The 17,363-nt window shown below is 39.7% G+C and overlaps 1 protein-coding gene across 7 annotated transcripts in view; it reads left to right on the top strand.

The window, feature by feature from the left end:
• The window catches only part of sulf1 (sulfatase 1), a 96,204-nt gene continuing 78,841 nt past the window's right edge, over window positions 1–17,363 (top strand). For 3 of the 7 annotated variants that reach the window (XM_053227981.1, XM_053227985.1, XM_053227989.1), the window contains exon 1: window positions 2–379. The gene's annotated coding sequence lies outside the window, so the exon portion shown is untranslated. Of the gene's footprint in view, window positions 380–17,363 lie in introns of all 7 variants that reach the window. The other 4 variants (XM_053227982.1, XM_053227983.1, XM_053227986.1 and 1 more) reach the window with 3 other exon arrangements.

Raw genomic sequence — 17,363 nt, forward strand, 5'->3', positions numbered from 1 at the left:
CGGAGGACATTTCTTCTTTCTCATCAGAGAGCGCGCGCGACATTGTTTTACAAACTTCCGACCCGGAAGTGGGAAATGTATGGGACGCCCTTGATGATGAATTGCTAATGAATGTCTTGAAAATAGTCTCCTTCCACTGATTAACTCAAGCCATGTTAACCCAGGTGAAAGGAGAGAGAGAGAGAGAGAGAGAGAGAGAGAAACAAATCACTAGCAAACTTTAGCGAGCTCCAGTGAGGTCGTTCTAATGAAGGAAGTTAATATAGTTTGTTTGTTTTTGGTTTTTTTCTGGCTGTAGGCTACAAACTCATCACACTGAAGCCCAGCTCTCATTAAACTCATTAAGGCATTAATGGGCTTCAGACATCTGTTTAAGCAGGTAAGTGATACAACACTTCAGCTCAATTAGCCACTTTCCTCAGTGCACAGTCATCTTTAAAATCACTTCTGTTTAAAATGCTTAAACAAAAGGGTTTTGTTTGGTTTTGTTTTGTTTTTTTTTTACAAGTGTGGACTCATATCATTTCATATTAAAGGCCAAAAAGGGGCTGCTACTTTAACTTAAAATTGCTGGTTTTAATAAAATAGTTTTTGTTTGTTTGTTTGTTGTTTTTGACACTCCACGAGTTATAAACAAACACACACTGCTGAAGCAAATCCACTATAGCACAAAGTCAAAATTAAACAAATATTAGGCTACATTATAGACAAAAACATGCAATCTTAGCTATATTGCTAATAAGGTGTTCAAAAAAAAAAAACACTTGGCGGTGTGTTGTTACAGGAAATTAATCAACGACAGGATGGTGTTTTATTTCTCTTATACTACAGAAATTTGACAATGACTACATTTTTTAAAAGTTATTAAAGAACAACAGAGCAACACAACATTTTATATTGTAGTTCCTGTTATAATTTGGATGATAGCAAGTCGTTCCCTTACCAGCATCTTTTTAAAATTTTAATTAAGACAAAAAAAAAAAAGCTGTTTCATGTTACTGAGAAACCCTAAAGTGTCAACTTCTATCCTGAAGACTTTCATGTGGTGGAAAACCTACTAACTGTTACAAAGTGCTGACACTGGAAACTCCTTCCATAAATGTTAAATAAACATCTCCTCACAGAAAACTTCACCACATCAACGACGATGTGTTTTGCTTTGTTAAATAATGTTTTATTATTCGGCCTAGTAGTCCCTGTGAATGAGTTGTTACTATAGAAACAATAACGTGTTATGCTGGGAGGGTCGTGCGTACGAGTTTGGAGGTAGTGTTGTTGTTTGTTTTTTTTTGTATCACAATATTTCCGACAGTGATTTGAATTACAGCTGGAACGACTGCCAGAGCTGCTGTTACAGTAAATTAATCAATGCCTTCTGACCAATCAGCTTTGAGAATTCGACAGTGCTGTGGTGTGATAATTTTTATATGGTACAACAGATCATGACCTCTCGAAGGGGGAAATGACCAAAGTTCAGAACACGGACCGTTTGCTTTTCACTGTGTTTTCGGGTCTCCTTCACATTGAGCTCTGCTTTCTGCTCTACTTGGTAGGATGGATTTTTTTTCTTCTTCTGCTGACGTGCTAAGAAACTTTTTAAACACACTTTGCATAGCGTTTCCCCAGACTTGTGCTGCGTGACCTCTTGCGAGTGATTTACCAGAATTTCTTAGTCATTGTGTGTTTGATCGTACAGCAAGTGGACTGGGAACGGCTCTGGCGGTTTTCGGTGTTATCCTGAGAAACTGATTGGGAAGGCTGCAAATCATCGAATCGCTTATGAGAAATGAATAAGCAGAGCAGAATTACTCATCTAAATAAGCCGCCTGGGAGCGCTGCACTTAGACCGATTTGTTTAAGCGTTCCTCAGATAAGCCATTAGAACAATGCACGGAGACTTTTCCAGCGTTTGTTTTGCGATTGCCAGTCATTTTGCTTTTATATGGAAGTGTTTTGGAAAAGTTCATCACTTGATGAGTGTGAGCGATCGTTCTGCCATGTCTTTAAGTGTGTGAACCTGCTTAGGATCAGACCACACTTGGACTGTTTATTCCAGGAAAAGTGGATTTGAAGCCAAACCTTTCTCCAAAGCGAGGAAAGGTCAAAATACATACAATAACATCCCCAAAGCTTTCTTTTTCTTTACACAGTTGTGAGAGGCCAGGGAATTGTTGGCCTCCCTCTCTCTCCCTCTCTCCCTCTCTCTCTCTCTCTCTCTCTCTCTCTCTCTCTCTCTCTCTCTCTGTTTATCTGTCTGTCACTCTCTGTGTCTCTCTCTCTCTCTCTCTCTCTCTCTGCGCCTGCCTGTGTGTGTGTGTGTGTGTGTGTGTGTGTGTGTGTGTGTGTGTGTGTGTGTGTGTGGCGGCGAGAATTATGACAAGTGCACAGTGTGAACTCAGTGGTGTAGGTTTATGGCTGTGGTGACTGACCAATGTGTGGTCACAGCAAACTGTGCAAAGCTGCTCCACAGGTGTGTGTGTGTGTGTGTGTGGGTGGGTGTGAATGTGTTTGTATGTTTGTGTGTGTCTGTATTGTATGAATGTCTGTTTGTTTATTTTTCTTTGTGAGAGTGTGTGTTTGAGAGAGTTTGAGTGCGTGTGTGTGTATGTTTTTCTGTGTATATGTGGGTTTTTGTGTGTTTGTGTTTGTGATTTTGTGTGTGTGCCTTTGTGTAAGTTTTTTTGTGCCTACATTTTTTGTATGTGTTTGTGTGTATGCTTGTGTCTTAGTTGGTGTTTTCCTGTTTTTGTCTGTGTATGTGAGTTTGTGTGCTAGTTTTTGTGTCTGTATGCCTACATTTTGTTTTTGTGTCTGTATGCCTACATTTTGTTTGTGTGTCTGTGTGCCTACATTTTGTTTGTCTGTGTGTGTGTGCGCTTCAGTCTGTGCTTTTGTGTGAGTTTGTGTTTTTGCCTAGATCTTGTTTGTGCTTGAGAGAGTTTGTGGTGGTATGAGTGAGAGTTTGTGTGTGTGTGATGTTTAAACTGTAAATGTTGTAAACTCTGTAATTCCGTGGCAAGTTTTTTTCAGGCTTCCTGCGTTTGAGTCTGAGTCTGAGGTTGAGTTACACACTGACCTCACTTCGTCTCCCAAACCAAAACCCAGTGATGAGGTTACTGGGGAAATTTCAGCATTGTTCTCGATGTACTTTTGTTGTGTTTGTGTTCACATCGGTTTCTACCACTAAGGTAAACATGCACAGTTTTACAGAATGTGTGTGACTGATGAGCCATGGTGCTTTACTTCGGGAGAATTTGGAGAACCCTCACCCACGCTGTTTTCTGAAGAATTTAGCTCTTTCTCTATCCTAAAATATAAAAATATAAAAGTCTTTTAGACAACATGAGCTATAAGGTCTTAGAGGATACAAAACAGGTGAAACAGAAACACGTATTACGAGATACAACACAATTTACTTTTGTCTATCTTTAAGATGTAGATTTAAGATGCAAATAGTCCAACTTAATAATCGAGATATCGAGATAAATTCCCGATATCATAAATTGTCTCAAATCTAGCTGAGAGTAAAAACTTGTTACTTCCTGTGACTTTTGATTTAGGATTTTGGATATTTCCGATATTGTAACATTCATACTTCTGTGTTATGTAATTTAAATTATTGATATATATTTTAAGCTACACTGTGCTATACGTAAAATTCACGTGGAATTTCAATTCTAGCAGCAGTCCCGCTGAAACGGTTACTACAACAGTGTTGGCGACATCAACGGACACGGCAAGTGATGCATTTTTCATGAATATGACTCTTGATGTAAAATATGAAAGCTCATCAGATGAAGATGAAACGGAAGAAGGGAAGCCGATTTCACCAGATGCACCTATAACGGGACTGTACACGTCAGTGTGAGCACGTGACATTTTATCCATAATACTATGAATGAAGTAACAGTATCATGCTAAACAGTAAAAAATAAATCATGATAAATCACAGTATGTTGTTGAAATGATACTGTAGATTGCCTTATTTCTATATTTCTATGCTTTTTTTGTGGGGGTGGGTGGGGGGGGGGGTGCAGTAAAAAATTCTTGTAATGATACTGCAGGTTTAGTTTCATTTGATTATAATCACTTTTTTTTTTTTTTTTACATGAAATTTTAAATCTAAGATGATTTAGTAACATGTGGTAGCATTGACTGAAAAAGTGTGGAGCAAGTTAGGGAGTCATGATTAACTGTAAGCCTCAAAAATCCCCATTTTTTTCCTCATGATGTGCGTTTGTCCATCTCTGGCCAGATGCTCCTCAAAGCCAGTACGTCTCCTTCCAGATGTTCTTTCCAGCGTGTTGTTCATTAGTGGTTTACCGTGAGTTAATAAACAATACCATAAGGTAAAATGTGCACCATTAAATAGTGAGTAAATGCTTATTAGGCTTAACAAAGAGGCTTAATCTACCATTGCCTTGGACTGGACTCGGACTGCTGATGTTAAAGTTATGATTAGATGATATATGAAGCGTGATGAGCAAAATCTTTTGAAAATGCGGATTTTTTCACAGTGGCTGTTAAACTGCCAAAGATATGGTCAGTTTTAGAGAAACAGGCTGTGGTTTTCAAACTTTTCAAGCCAGATACTTGTCTGAATATGGCCTGTTTGGATTTCCATACCGCGGCCCACCTTTTCATCATGCGGCTCAGCAAATAAATCACTCTAATTGTCTTAGGTCACTGGTGGAACATGATACACTGACAGCAAGTCAGTCCTCTGTGCTGAGCTTTGGGGAACTTTCTGCTGATTGTCCCAGAGTTCAGACCTCAAATCCTATGATGTCCTGATGTCAATACCAAGCACACGAGTTTATCATTGTTCTCCTAAGTCCTATGAGTCAGGGCTGTGCATGATAACACGGCCACTGATGCTGGGTGTGACGGACGAACGCTTCCTTCTTTAATCCTCCCTCAGGGAGAGAAGATCCTTCAAATCGTCTCGGTTCCTGATTCAAAACAGGCTTTGTGATTCATGGAGGCGATTACCATGCAGCACACGACGACTCAATTGTGTAACTGGCAATTAATTTTCAGTGGGTGGGGGTGGGGGGTTCGGAAGTATTTTCAGCTGGTCTGCACCTGCAGCGCCTGACACGTCTTCTCAGTCCAGGCCAGATATGTGTGTTGTGTGTGAACGATAGCTCTAGAGAGAAGAGAGTGGAACAGAGTGCTTGGGGTGGTCAGGAAACGAGAGCGTTTGGATTAATGGGTGCCATGCAACCAGCGAACGTCGCACTGCTCTGCCTTTTCCTCATTACGAGCCAAAAGTCTGATCTCACTTACGCCTGACGCTGATGGGACTCTGGATTTTTCCCCATTCTGAAACACTTTAGCTCCATTTCGAGCTGATCCCTCACCCAATTTTAACAGATGAATCTTCAGAAATGACCTCATGATGAGTTTGATTCTACTCTGTTCTATTTAGCATGGCCCTATTATTCTCTGCTTAGAGCTTCAGCACTTGTGATTCATCATGTTCTGTTGTTGTGGGTGGTCCCATATGGATATCCTGAAGATCTGCACTTGCCTAAAACCCAATTTATATTCAAGTCTCACCCTTGGTGCAGTGGATAATCTCATCTGGAGACTGTAGCTGTAGTCATGAAGATTATCATTTGCTTTTCCCATGAGTCCTATTCACAATACTGAGCATCCTTTCAACACACTTACTTACTGTACGGTTTTATTCTTCCCCGAATCCACACCGGACACATTGCGTAAGCGTTGCTTTAAGACTGCAGACAATCCCCACAGGACATATCTCGGCTGTGTTTCCGCACTCGCTACTGGCAGGAGAAAGAAACAGCAGCGCACTCTTTCTGTTTTGGCAACTCCAGCATTTGTTTATCTGTTATGAGTATGCGAATTTAAATTTCCAGTGATTTTAACTGTTTAATGTGGTGTAATTAATGGAATAAGCTCAGCTGGCTCGTCACAGTCTCCGGAAACTTGAAGGTAGTCCTTGCTGCTGAACCAAAAGTTCAAGGGATGGAGCTAGACCTGATCCAATCTAACCCACGAGATGGTGTACAACATGGAACAATACATTTGTCAAGACTTTCGGGTTCAAAAGTTTCCATGCCCCCTCTCGGCCATGCCAAATTTACTAATTGCACTTACCAGGTTCCTTGTTACCCGCCTTAGTTTCCTTTATAAATGTCCCTTTGTTCATAACTTACATTGCTATACAGGATTATATAACAGTAGTATCATATAAGAACAAGATGAGGAGATCTGTTCTGTACTCCACCGTATTGGGTGCACAGCTACTTAAACATTTTTGCGAAACTGTCATGAAGAGGGCGCTAATGCAACAGACTGGATATAAAGCTGGGACAGGGCAGCGTAACACACTCTATCTGCCCTCTTCCACATACATGCAGCTCACAGATGCTGATACTGTTGGCTAGTGTCACTGTGATTGACAGGGGAGAGAGTATGCCATCCCTCCCACCCAGACAGCACGGCCAGTTTTGCTCTCTTGACACCCAGCCATGGATGGCCATGGATTGCGATCTCACAACAATTGAATCATGACATCTTTGTAGATTATGGATAGCGTATAGAAAGTTTGGTTTTACTGAATTTCTATGGAGTTTATGCTTCACTCACATGTCTGAGTAAAAAAAAAATGGAAGTAGTGTAAAGCAAGGGCAGCATAGTGCAGTATTGTGTGCTTCGCTAACGCACCTTGAGCCGATCATCAAAACTTTTGGAATTGCAAATGGAAGTAAATAAGCCCTTAACATGAGATCCTATTAACAGGTATCACCCAGAAAAGGACAGGTTCCCTTTTGAGTCTGGCTCCTCTGAAGGTTTATTCGTCATCTCGGGGAGTTTTTCCTCGCCACTGTCACCTCTGGCTAGTTCTTTAGGGATCTAAATCTACATGTGAATTTCTGTGCAGCTGCTTTACAACTGTGTCTATTGTGAAAAGCACTATACATATAAAATTGAAGTGAATTTCTTAACGATTGACAAAATGAGTCATAAAAAGTGCTTGGCTGCATGTTGGCTTTCCGGCCTTTTATTTTCTCGCAAATGAGATGTCAAAACCAGCTGTCTGAAAGGACTCCTCTCTGCAGAGTCACCCAGATGAGTGTTTCATTCACCGCTTTGATTTATTTGGACGTGGATTACTAGGACAGTGATGTTTATTCGTCGTTTGACCTCGTCAAATGCTTCAGCGAGTCATTTGAGCCTCGAAAAAAAGCTGATGTCCAAACCATTGGAGAAAGTACATCAGGGTCTGTTAGAAGCAGAGCAAGAAATGACTTAAGACATGTAGCAGCCGGGAAAATATACATGGGTCTAATGTTGCTTTCACAAGCTGGACTCGTCAAGGTTGAACTCGCAATTAGCCTCGTGAAGGAGGCCAAGTTGAGTCCGACTGGAATTTTGAAGGGTGCAGGTGCAGTTTGTGGGGAGGATTTACAAGGGGAGAGACTGCTTCATAAAGCTATCGGAGGTTTTAGGAGCTCTGGATGCGAACAAATCTTGCATGAGCTAATGTGTGAGACAAGTGTGGACATGAAGGGAGAGTAATTTGTACATGTTTGGCAGGCAGACAGTTTTGTTGCTGTTTTGAATGTGGGTGGAAGACAGTTCTCTTATCAATATACTGTTCCCGAGATAAGGCATTCCCTCCTCTCTCGATTTCCTTAATCCACCCATTTGCTTTGTTGCTAAAGTGATCCTACACACTTCCGTGTTCTGCTCTAGGTGTCACTAAACAACATGGTATTGGCAGAAATCGCTGATTTATTGTCTGCAAAGCCGTTCCTTGGCACATCTGAGCACCAACTTTTTTTAACCATCCTATCATGATTTGGAAATTATTGTTCTTTGTGGTCAAATATCCTTTTTGGATCTGAATTTGCTTTGTCACAAGCTCATTCTGTTTCATAAGGCTGGACAGAATTCTGTTCCAGAGGTTTTCAACACAATATGTGAACAATAAAGTGTTCAGAAAGATTGAAGCTGATGACTTCTGTGCATTGGCGCTGCTCACGGTAGTGAATGGATCTGGTTCTGGGTTCAGATTTCTCATGGTCACTCCAAAGTCTCTTTCTCTTCCAATATCACTGGTGGAATATTGTAAATATATACTTACCTTTTATTTCAAGTGGGTGGCAAGTATTGTGTCTTTGTTCTAACGCTGGTTAGTATTTGGCTCTCTGTAGATCTGAAGCAGTGAATTTTGCGCTTGGCTGATCAGGCTTTTCTTTTTTTTTCCTTTGTTCAGCTGTGTGGCATTGCATCATTTGTTCATGCACAAGAGAAATAACAAAAGGTCTGGGTTCTGCACTCAAGGAACGGTTCAGCCAAAGACCTGAAATTTGCACAATTTTCCCCTTACCGCAAATAAAATCCCTTAGCCAAGACGTGTAGTGTCCAATGTTTCCTAATGTAGACGAATGCAGCTAACAAGTGAATGGATGCTTAGTAACCAGTTCATTTATCAAACTCAGTAAACATAAGAAATGTGGTAGTCATGAAAATCCATTTTGTTCTTGAAAACATTTGTATGCACCTAGAGCTCCTGAGCTTGTCTAAATTTGCACATAAATGGGCTAATGTGAACCTCAACTAATGTGAACCTCAATTGATTGGCTTCAAATCAAATAATTGGTGATGATCTCCTGCAGTTTTGTATAAGCGTTTATGCTGTCAAGATGACGTTGCTTATTTATTTCAGTGAATTGAATGAAAATCTAGTGAAAGTCTGCCGTTACATGTTAATAACTTGAAAGAAAGCAAAGAAAACAAATCCATAAACTAAGACAAATAAGAAGCTTATTGAAATAAATTCAATTCAGTTTTATTTTATACACTTTCAACAAAGGACACTGTCACAAAGCAGCTTTACAGAAATCTGGATATAAAATTTAAATTTACATTTTTCAGGGTTAGACATGTGATTGCTGAAAGGATCATTTAAAAAAATGTTACTGCATTGGGAAATGGTAAAAACTTATTTTTGTAGCTAGATTATTTTCATGCGAATATTAGTTGAACCAGGTATTTGTCATTTTTATACATATTCCATCCAGCTAAGAAAAGGATGAGCCTTTTTTTTTTTTTTTTTTAATACATATTACTCAGGTGCAGAGACTAAACAGTTAAAAATGTCCATTATTTATGGACTGCAAGCCCTAAAAAAGGAATTTCTTTCAATTTTCTTTAATAGTTTGCAGTAGTGGTGTATAGAGCAGTGTTCCTCATTTGTGCCAGGCTTCCACAAGAGGGCACAGACGATATGACTTAAACCACGTCCATGCTCTCAGATTTCGTGCGTTCGCTGATGACACGTTGGTTGGAATTTTCCCACTATTAGGAACGGCGTGTCCAACAAGCCTTACGGGAAAAGGCATCAGCCATTAGTCCGTGTGCCGGTAATGGCTCTGCGTCCTCAAAAGCTGTTTATGACTGCTGATCCTAACAGTGAAAGCTGTGTCTAATCATCATGTGTGTGTCGCACGCTGTTTCAAACTGCAAAGAGGTTCGGTCATCACTGGCTACTGACGTTTTCCTCTTACTGTCACTGTTAGGATTTTACTGCTCCTGTTAACATGCTGCTCGTTATTTCTAAACTTAATGAGTGGACCGTCATACTTGGAAAGTTGTGTCGCTGAAGTCTTTAAGTTCACGAATTTCCGCTGTTTGTTTGACGCAGCAGCACATCTGAGAGCCATTTCCTTTATAAGAAGTCTAAAAGTATGTCTTTAATTCTCACATTTGGCATTAGAAGGTATTAATTTGAGTGGAGGCCGCCGCTGATTGCACTCTCTCCGCTGCCGAGCTAATTGATACTCAGGGCTAAAAGGAGGGCAAAGTAAACACAGGACAGCTGCATTGCTGCTTCAGCACGGACCAGGCTTCCCATAATGCCCTTCCTGTGAGGTCGGAGGATGGCCACACAAAAGCAATATTTGCCCAATCCATCCAAGCAGAGCTCCTCAATTGGGAAGTTGAACTTTCCCATCGCTTTGCTTTGCTGGTCCTCTCTCGGTTTTGGGGGTTGTGTGTGTGTGTGTGTGTGTGTGTGTGTGTGTGTGTGTGTGTGTGTGTGTGTGTCTGTCTGTCTGTTGGGGGGATGAATGATGCTTTCGAGTCGATTGTTGACCTGAAGTGTGTGTGAGCATGTATTTAGCTCTCTGTTGGCACCTTGTGGGAACATTCGCCTATTTCCTGATGCGTTGAAATGAAAAATCAAAAAACAAAACAAAAAAAAAAGTCGAAACAAAAAAAAAAGTTGTATTAATGTGAATTAATTAGATTTTGCATAAATTGTAAGCAGTTTTACTCTTAGGTATGAATTAAAAGCAATCCTACATTAACGATTAATTGTGCGTAACAGGTCGGATTTATTCCACAAGACTGAGGTGATAATAAATAAACACAAACATACGTGGTTTGTGTATTAACAGCACTGTCGTGCTTTCAGGTAACGGTAACTTTTTTCGTACAAATGTTTAGCTTTTTACTCATTGCATCCCCAGGGTTAAGGGATAAAATCAAATAAAAGAAATATTTTATTTTGTCTGGTTGGTTGGTTGGTTGGTTGGTTGTGGGGGCGGTGTGATCATTACCTTATTTAGCTACATGGATCGACAAATCATAAATTTATTAGCTAGCTCCAGTGTGCTGCCCAGTATGTTTTTCCGTTGCCCCGAAACCTAATTTACTCGGCTAAAATGTGTCAACTAACATACTCTAATAATGTATTGCGAGCTAGCTAGCTAGACAGATGTGCTACTTCTAATATAGCACATCATGTTTGTGTCTTCAACTAGAATTCAGATAGCCGTTGACCAAAGCTTTAGGTATGAGATGTGATGTTCTGTGGTTAGCACATTTGCCTTATACCTCCAGAGTTTGGGGTTCGGGTCCCACCTCCGTCCTGTGTGGGTGGAGCTTCCAGGCGGTTCCTCAGGGTACTCTGTTTTCTTCCCCCAATCCAAAAAATACAAAAAGTACAGAAAATGAATGGATGGATTCTGACTAGTGTCTTTATTTTCTGTTGACTGCAAGATGAGTGAATGTTGTGCTATCAGGAGACAGCTTTGCACTGCGCTTTATTTTCATCAGTGTTTCCACTAGGCTTGTGAGATCGTGTGTAAAATGCCATTGTCCTATTGTGCCTCTAAGTATCTCCAATTGATGATAGTATCGACTGTGGCTCAAAGGGGGGGAGAAAAGGGGGAAAAAGAGAAGGGGGCGTGTCCAGACATACATAACACATGTCGTGTGTACATTATCTCTTGCCAGTGGGGGAAAAAATACCATAAGTGGGTTAATATTTGGTTGTAGATGCAATCACTAGCAGTAGTGTTTAGTTTAATTACTTGTTAACAAGGTCTGGAATGCTGGCAAAACTGAAATCAAGACTGGAAAAAAACACAACGAGTTATTAGCTGTAACTAAGCTCATTAAAAAAATTTAAAATAAGTAGAAAAGCTACACATGCTCGTGCTCTGTTCTGCAGCAGCAGAGATGCTTGTTGAAATTCTTGTATAGTGAAGTCACCCTGATAAACAACATGCGGTTTCATTTCTCTTATTTTATCTCCGTGTTCATGTTTCTGTTTGGTAAACACACTAAGATGCGTAAGAGAAGGATGTTTTGTTGCTCTTCTTCAGAGTCAGACAGCAGGTTATTAAAATTTGTATAAGATACAAAACAGGCGAAAAGAAATACGTATTAAAAGATACAACATACTTCATTTTTTGCCGATCTCAAAGTTGCAGATGCCACGTTTTGATGTCAAAGATATTTAAATCACCCGACTTCAGAACCATTGCGGTAGTTGGAATCCTGGAATCCTGATACTATCATCAATCTGCCCAAGCGTAGTTTCCACATAGCTGAGTGCTGCTGATTCTGAAAAGATGGTCTATCTTTGTACAGTGCTTGCTAATTAATCCGGCAAGTCAGTAGAAAATCGTTCGTAGAAGATCGCACCTCGGAGGATGTGTATAGTGCAGCAGGGGGTGGAATTCGAATTGAGTAGTAGACACTATAGCAACAGCATCGAGGTGCGTCACAAAACCGTAATGCACATTATGTTTGAACATAGCTACATACCAAACGAAATCTTGTTTCGTGAAAGCCAATAAGAATTAGGTTTGCTTTTTCTGGTTGTTGAACCTTACTATGAAGTAAAAACGAATGTCACGGACACACAACATGGCGCAGGGGTCAGTGATTTGTCCAATGCATTGATTTGTCCAATACAGGAGTCAACAGCAATACGTGCATGTTAGTTAATCTATGTGAACGTAAACAAACTGAAATCCATATAGCTAAACAATTCACCGCTCCTACTTTTGTTCTGTGAAATGGAAATTCGCATTTTTTCCATTAAATTCGTTTGACCCTTGCCCTGTGTAGCTTATTTTAACTAAATGACTACCATGTGCCCGATGTGAATATGCAAGCTGTGATTGACAGTTCGTGCTATTTCAGCTTATATAAGCTCTTAACAGTGTCTTGAGGGCAGGTTCACCATTCGACACAGCACACAATCTGTTCCTTTGGTCAGCTCGTGTTGTTTGAACGTTCTGGATGCAGTGTTGGTTCTGAATTCATTACTGGTCTGTGTTGTCAGTTGCTAGGCTATGAGTGTGGATTGTTTGCTCGTGTCTCAATGCTGAGGATGGATGAGGGCAGCAGTGGACAGATGGGTTGGTCTGACTTTTCCTCGCCTCTTTCTGACCGTGTTTGAAGAGACGTGGAACCCCCTCGAGTTAAGGAGAATTGTATTTGACAGGGTGAAATACATGACCGTGGCTTAAATGACACAGATGGAGGTCTGTTGATGGGTGTGTGAATGTCCCTTAGCTCCTCTCGTTGTGGTCATTAAAATGAGCTCACCTGGGCGGGCGCCAAAGCAAACACCCTGCCTTTTTATTATTGATCTGCTTTGCTTTGTAGAATTTTACAAACGTCTCTTCCATGAACCAGCACGGTCTTGTAGTCTTCAGATTTCCTAAATGGAATAGAAATGTAATGTAGATGATGTTGGCGTGGTTGCATGATTCAGAGATGGGAGCAAGCCAGACAGACGTGCCCACTCTTAGTAAAGCTCAATGAGTAATAATAGCCGTGCATTGTGAAAGGCATTGTGAAATGCCTTTCACAAAAGTTATTAACCAACGTGCCTTTTTGTAGCAAGGAAGTGAAGTGAATCCGTCGGCGTGAAAAGGTCTGTAAGGAGTGCATTGAGTTCATGTTTACCAGGAAATACAGCGCAGAAGAGACTAGCTCAGTGTTCATCCAGCAGTCTGATTCCGCATTTAGGATTTGTTCAGGTCTGTTTATCACATAATAGTAGTAATCTGTATTTATTACTTTTCATTTTGAGTTCAGTTTTTATGAACCAGGAATGCATCTTTTTCAGTCTAAAGCTGGCTATTGAAGTGATTTTAGCAGTCCTTTAAGAGTATTATTTTTATTTTATTATTTTTATTATTTTTAAAGATTATTTGTATTTTATTTTTATCACACTGTATAAGATGATCCCACTAAAATTTTGCCCAAATTTTGTTATAGACTGTGCGATAACGTGTTCTCCATGTCCAATTACACAACAGAGATCCTCTTACGATAGACCTGCGATTAAAGAAAGTTACTACTTTCTGCTTCCGTCATCAATCAACATGATCATAAAACGGACACCTTCTTCAAAGTGAGCTTGAGGTAATAAGAATATGTTTTTCGTTAATGAAAAGAAATGTTTACTTTACATTTCTGTACACTTTTCATACATGTTTTTATTTATTCATTTATTTATTTTATTTTCCGCCCATTTTCTCTCTGATTTGGTCTTACCCACTTCCTAACTTCCCCCATCTCATAACAACTACCAACAGAAGCTCCTGCAATCTCCTGATGATGGGGCTAATGCTTTTCAGTTGGCCACTCAAGAGACTTTTCTTTTAATTTTTGGTATCTCCAGTTCCGTATTTGTAGCCATCTTGTGAATTTTGCGTCATCCTATGCTGTCCTGCTATTGGTGGCTTTTAGATAAGCATCAGCAGCAGTCACACTGAGATTTTAATTAAAAATTTTGAACACTACCAGAACTTTGTCGATTGCTATCTTTGGTTGCAGTGACACTAAATTAGACGGCAGTGAACATGTCATGTTAAAACTCACAACCAAGAATTCTTGAACAATGAGCAAAATCAGGCTGAACCCTGGCTTAAGAAGACACATGGGATGGACACTCACAATGCTATGTGAAAAGCTAAACTAATACTCTTGCTTTTTGCAAACTTTACTCCAGACTCATTTTCCTGTGCTGAGAAATGAATAGAGAAGCTGTTTACTTTTAAACACGTTTACCAGACCAGGTTTACAGGTACACGTTTACAGGTAGTTGTTGGGTGTATTTTTGTGGAAGGTTTTAATTTCGTACCATCACTTACAGTTAGAACTACTCTGAGTTGCTGTCAAACCTTCTGACCAATCAGAATCGAGAATGCTGCGGATCTGGCATTGCTGGATTCCTCAGGTCAGTGAAAGCCGGAGGTTGGGTTTCTGACCTTCTGAGCAGGCACTGGAACCCTGCAGACAGGTGCTTGGAGCTGGGTGGAAAGGTCAAACATGTCAGCCTTTTCTTACATGCTGGAAAGTCATCATCTCTATTAGCTTCATCCACAAGCTGTGAGCTTTTCATCGTTATATCTTTTAATTGCACCATCTTGGCATTGAAGAGCCATTTAAAGGATCATTGTGGCCTCATAAGGCTGATTAAGGCAAAGCTAGGTTTTTTTTTTTAAACACCGTTCTGTTGGTGTTTAGGATCATGCTGGGAAAAGGTAAAGTTCAGGGGCTCTGGGTAAAGGGGTCTTTTTGAAAAGGAGCACCATGGAGCTGTATTAACATTGGGGTTAAACTAACAGGGGGAAAGAAGAGATGATGTGGGCCATGTTTTATGTGTAAAGCCTTGTATCCAGACCACAGGGAGCCAAAACTGTTGGCCTTTCCTCCCTCAGCTCATTCATGCTGATGGGCTGTCAATCAAACGGGTCAGCCTTTAACCAATAAAGTATACATTTGTTTTATGATTAAATTCTAGTTTGCTCTTGTTTTTCCTAAGAAAATATATATATTCTGTTTCCTTCAGATATGGTTCCAAGTTGAACCCCTAAGAAGCTACTTCTTTTCACTGTCCTTCAGGCTAATATATTGGTCAGCTGGCCAGCTAGCTAATTAACTGGTAATACAGATGAATTAGTTTTTCCTGTGTAGTGAAATCTTTAATGCCAACTAAAATAAGCTAAAACAAAATTCATCTTTCTTCTTTAGGTTTCAGGGCTTTTCAAGCAGTTTAAGAATGTTCAGGCAAAAATCTTTGTTAGATAAACTATATAGACTTTTTCCTGAGCGAAAAACAATATTTATAAGTAGCTGTACTAGGGATGTACCAAAATTTCTGACAAAAAAAAACTTTCAAAAACAGTTTTTTGGTTTTTGATGGAAAGATAATCTGAATATTTTCAACAAAAATAAGAGTGCAAATCTGCCCAAGGACTCTTCCACTACAGTTTTGCCACACCACCTTAAAGCCTGACGTCGAGGTTAATATGCAGACCACGTACTAGTTTTATACTGTTTGTTTATTTATTTATTTATTTAAATTTATATGGGATATATTTTTATGGGGTAGTACCCCATGCTATACATGTGGGATTTATTGATTATGTTTTTATTTATTTTTAAAGTTAATTTAAATTTAATTTTTTTTTTAAATCTAATGTCAGTTTGGTTTTGTGCAGAGATCTACTGAAAAGATTAACTTTTCAGCAATTATTAATGCTTAACCATATAATTAATCCTTTTTTAATGTTGACCCAACAGTACAAAATGATAATTAATACCAATTTTAAAATAATCAGCGCATTTTTCAGTTTCAACCTAAATGTTCATTTCAGTGCATCAGGAAGCTTTCCCTCTAACCCCTCTTTTGTTTAAACCCCTTTTTATATATATTTTGAGCACAGTTTTTACTTTTTTTTTGCTAAGTGAAAGCCCTTTTCTAAAAGAAAGTCTGAGGTTTAAAAAAAGCACAGAAGGAAGGCCTCATTGGTTAGTAGTTTGCAGCAAAAGATGTCTTCTGCCAGGTGGTGGGTAAAGGAGAAGTATTTTGTCAGGGCAAGACCAGACCAGTTAGTTTACTCTCCAAATGAGTGGAAATTGCATTGTGAATCATGGCAGAACAGCAAGTGTGTGAGAACAGGATGCAGGCGGGTGTGGAATGAACACAGCTGGCCAGGTTGGGCTGTTTGCTATCTGGCAACATGGAATCCGGGGGCAGCAGATAGCACTCGCTGCTCCAAACGGACGGAATGTGCCTAATTGGTCTAAAACCTTCTTTGGAGAGGAAGAAGAAGAAGACAGGGTGTGGAGAGGATCAGTAAGAAGGTTGTTTTTAAAATCCAGACCAAGGAAGTTCAGCCAAGGGGGCAGAGGGATGTCATGGCTGAAATGTCTCCCTATATGGCAACACTTGGTTAAATAGTTCCACAACATTTTCCTAAGTGAAGACCTGACTCATCTGTCCTGATCTCCACTGTTTACACTGCGGTCTCAGTTTTCAGCAATGACTCTGCGAGATTAGGATTTCGGGTGTCATTGGTCATGGCAGGAAGAGTCAGAGCTACTGTTTTAAAAGGCAGGCAGCCCGAGACACAGGAAATACGCCTACATGTGGTGACATCATCGATGATGAGCTACCTCTTCCAAATATGTTATTTGTTATGTATGAGAATTTTCTATAATAGACCTCAAACAGTTGATTTTTTTTTTTTTTTTTTCCATTTCCAGTATTGTTGCATTTTCTTGCTTTTAGAGAAAGTGTGCATATTCCTAAACACATTTAGTCAGACTGGATTTCTAAATGAAAAAAGAAACACTGTAATGTCCATGGATTTGAATAAACCTGTAAACTACATTTCACTCATGCTAAAGAAATTTGCTGTGGTTAAGGTTTGCTAGATTAAACTGCATTCCACATTTTTTTTTTTTTAATTAAAATTTTTTTTCCTGTCACTTTCTCTTTCAGCTTATACTGACAGTGTGATAAATTCAAGAAATTTTTGGTAATGCAATCATTACCAGTGTGTATCTGGGATTTTAGTCCCAGATGCTTTTCAGTGAGATGAAAACAGATGGGATGCTTTTCTGCTTACCACCGTTGTAAAGAGTAGCTGTGTGATTCGCTGTTAGCTTGAACAAGTTCAGCTATTTTCCTTGGACCTCTCGCATCAGTAAGGATTTCCACCCACTGATCTGTCACTCACTGGATGTTTTTTTTTTTTTTTTCTTTCCCCCCGCACACCATTCTGTGT

This window comes from Pangasianodon hypophthalmus, chromosome 22 (genome assembly GCF_027358585.1).
Source record: "Pangasianodon hypophthalmus isolate fPanHyp1 chromosome 22, fPanHyp1.pri, whole genome shotgun sequence".
Classification (NCBI taxonomy): Eukaryota; Metazoa; Chordata; class Actinopteri; order Siluriformes; family Pangasiidae; genus Pangasianodon; species Pangasianodon hypophthalmus.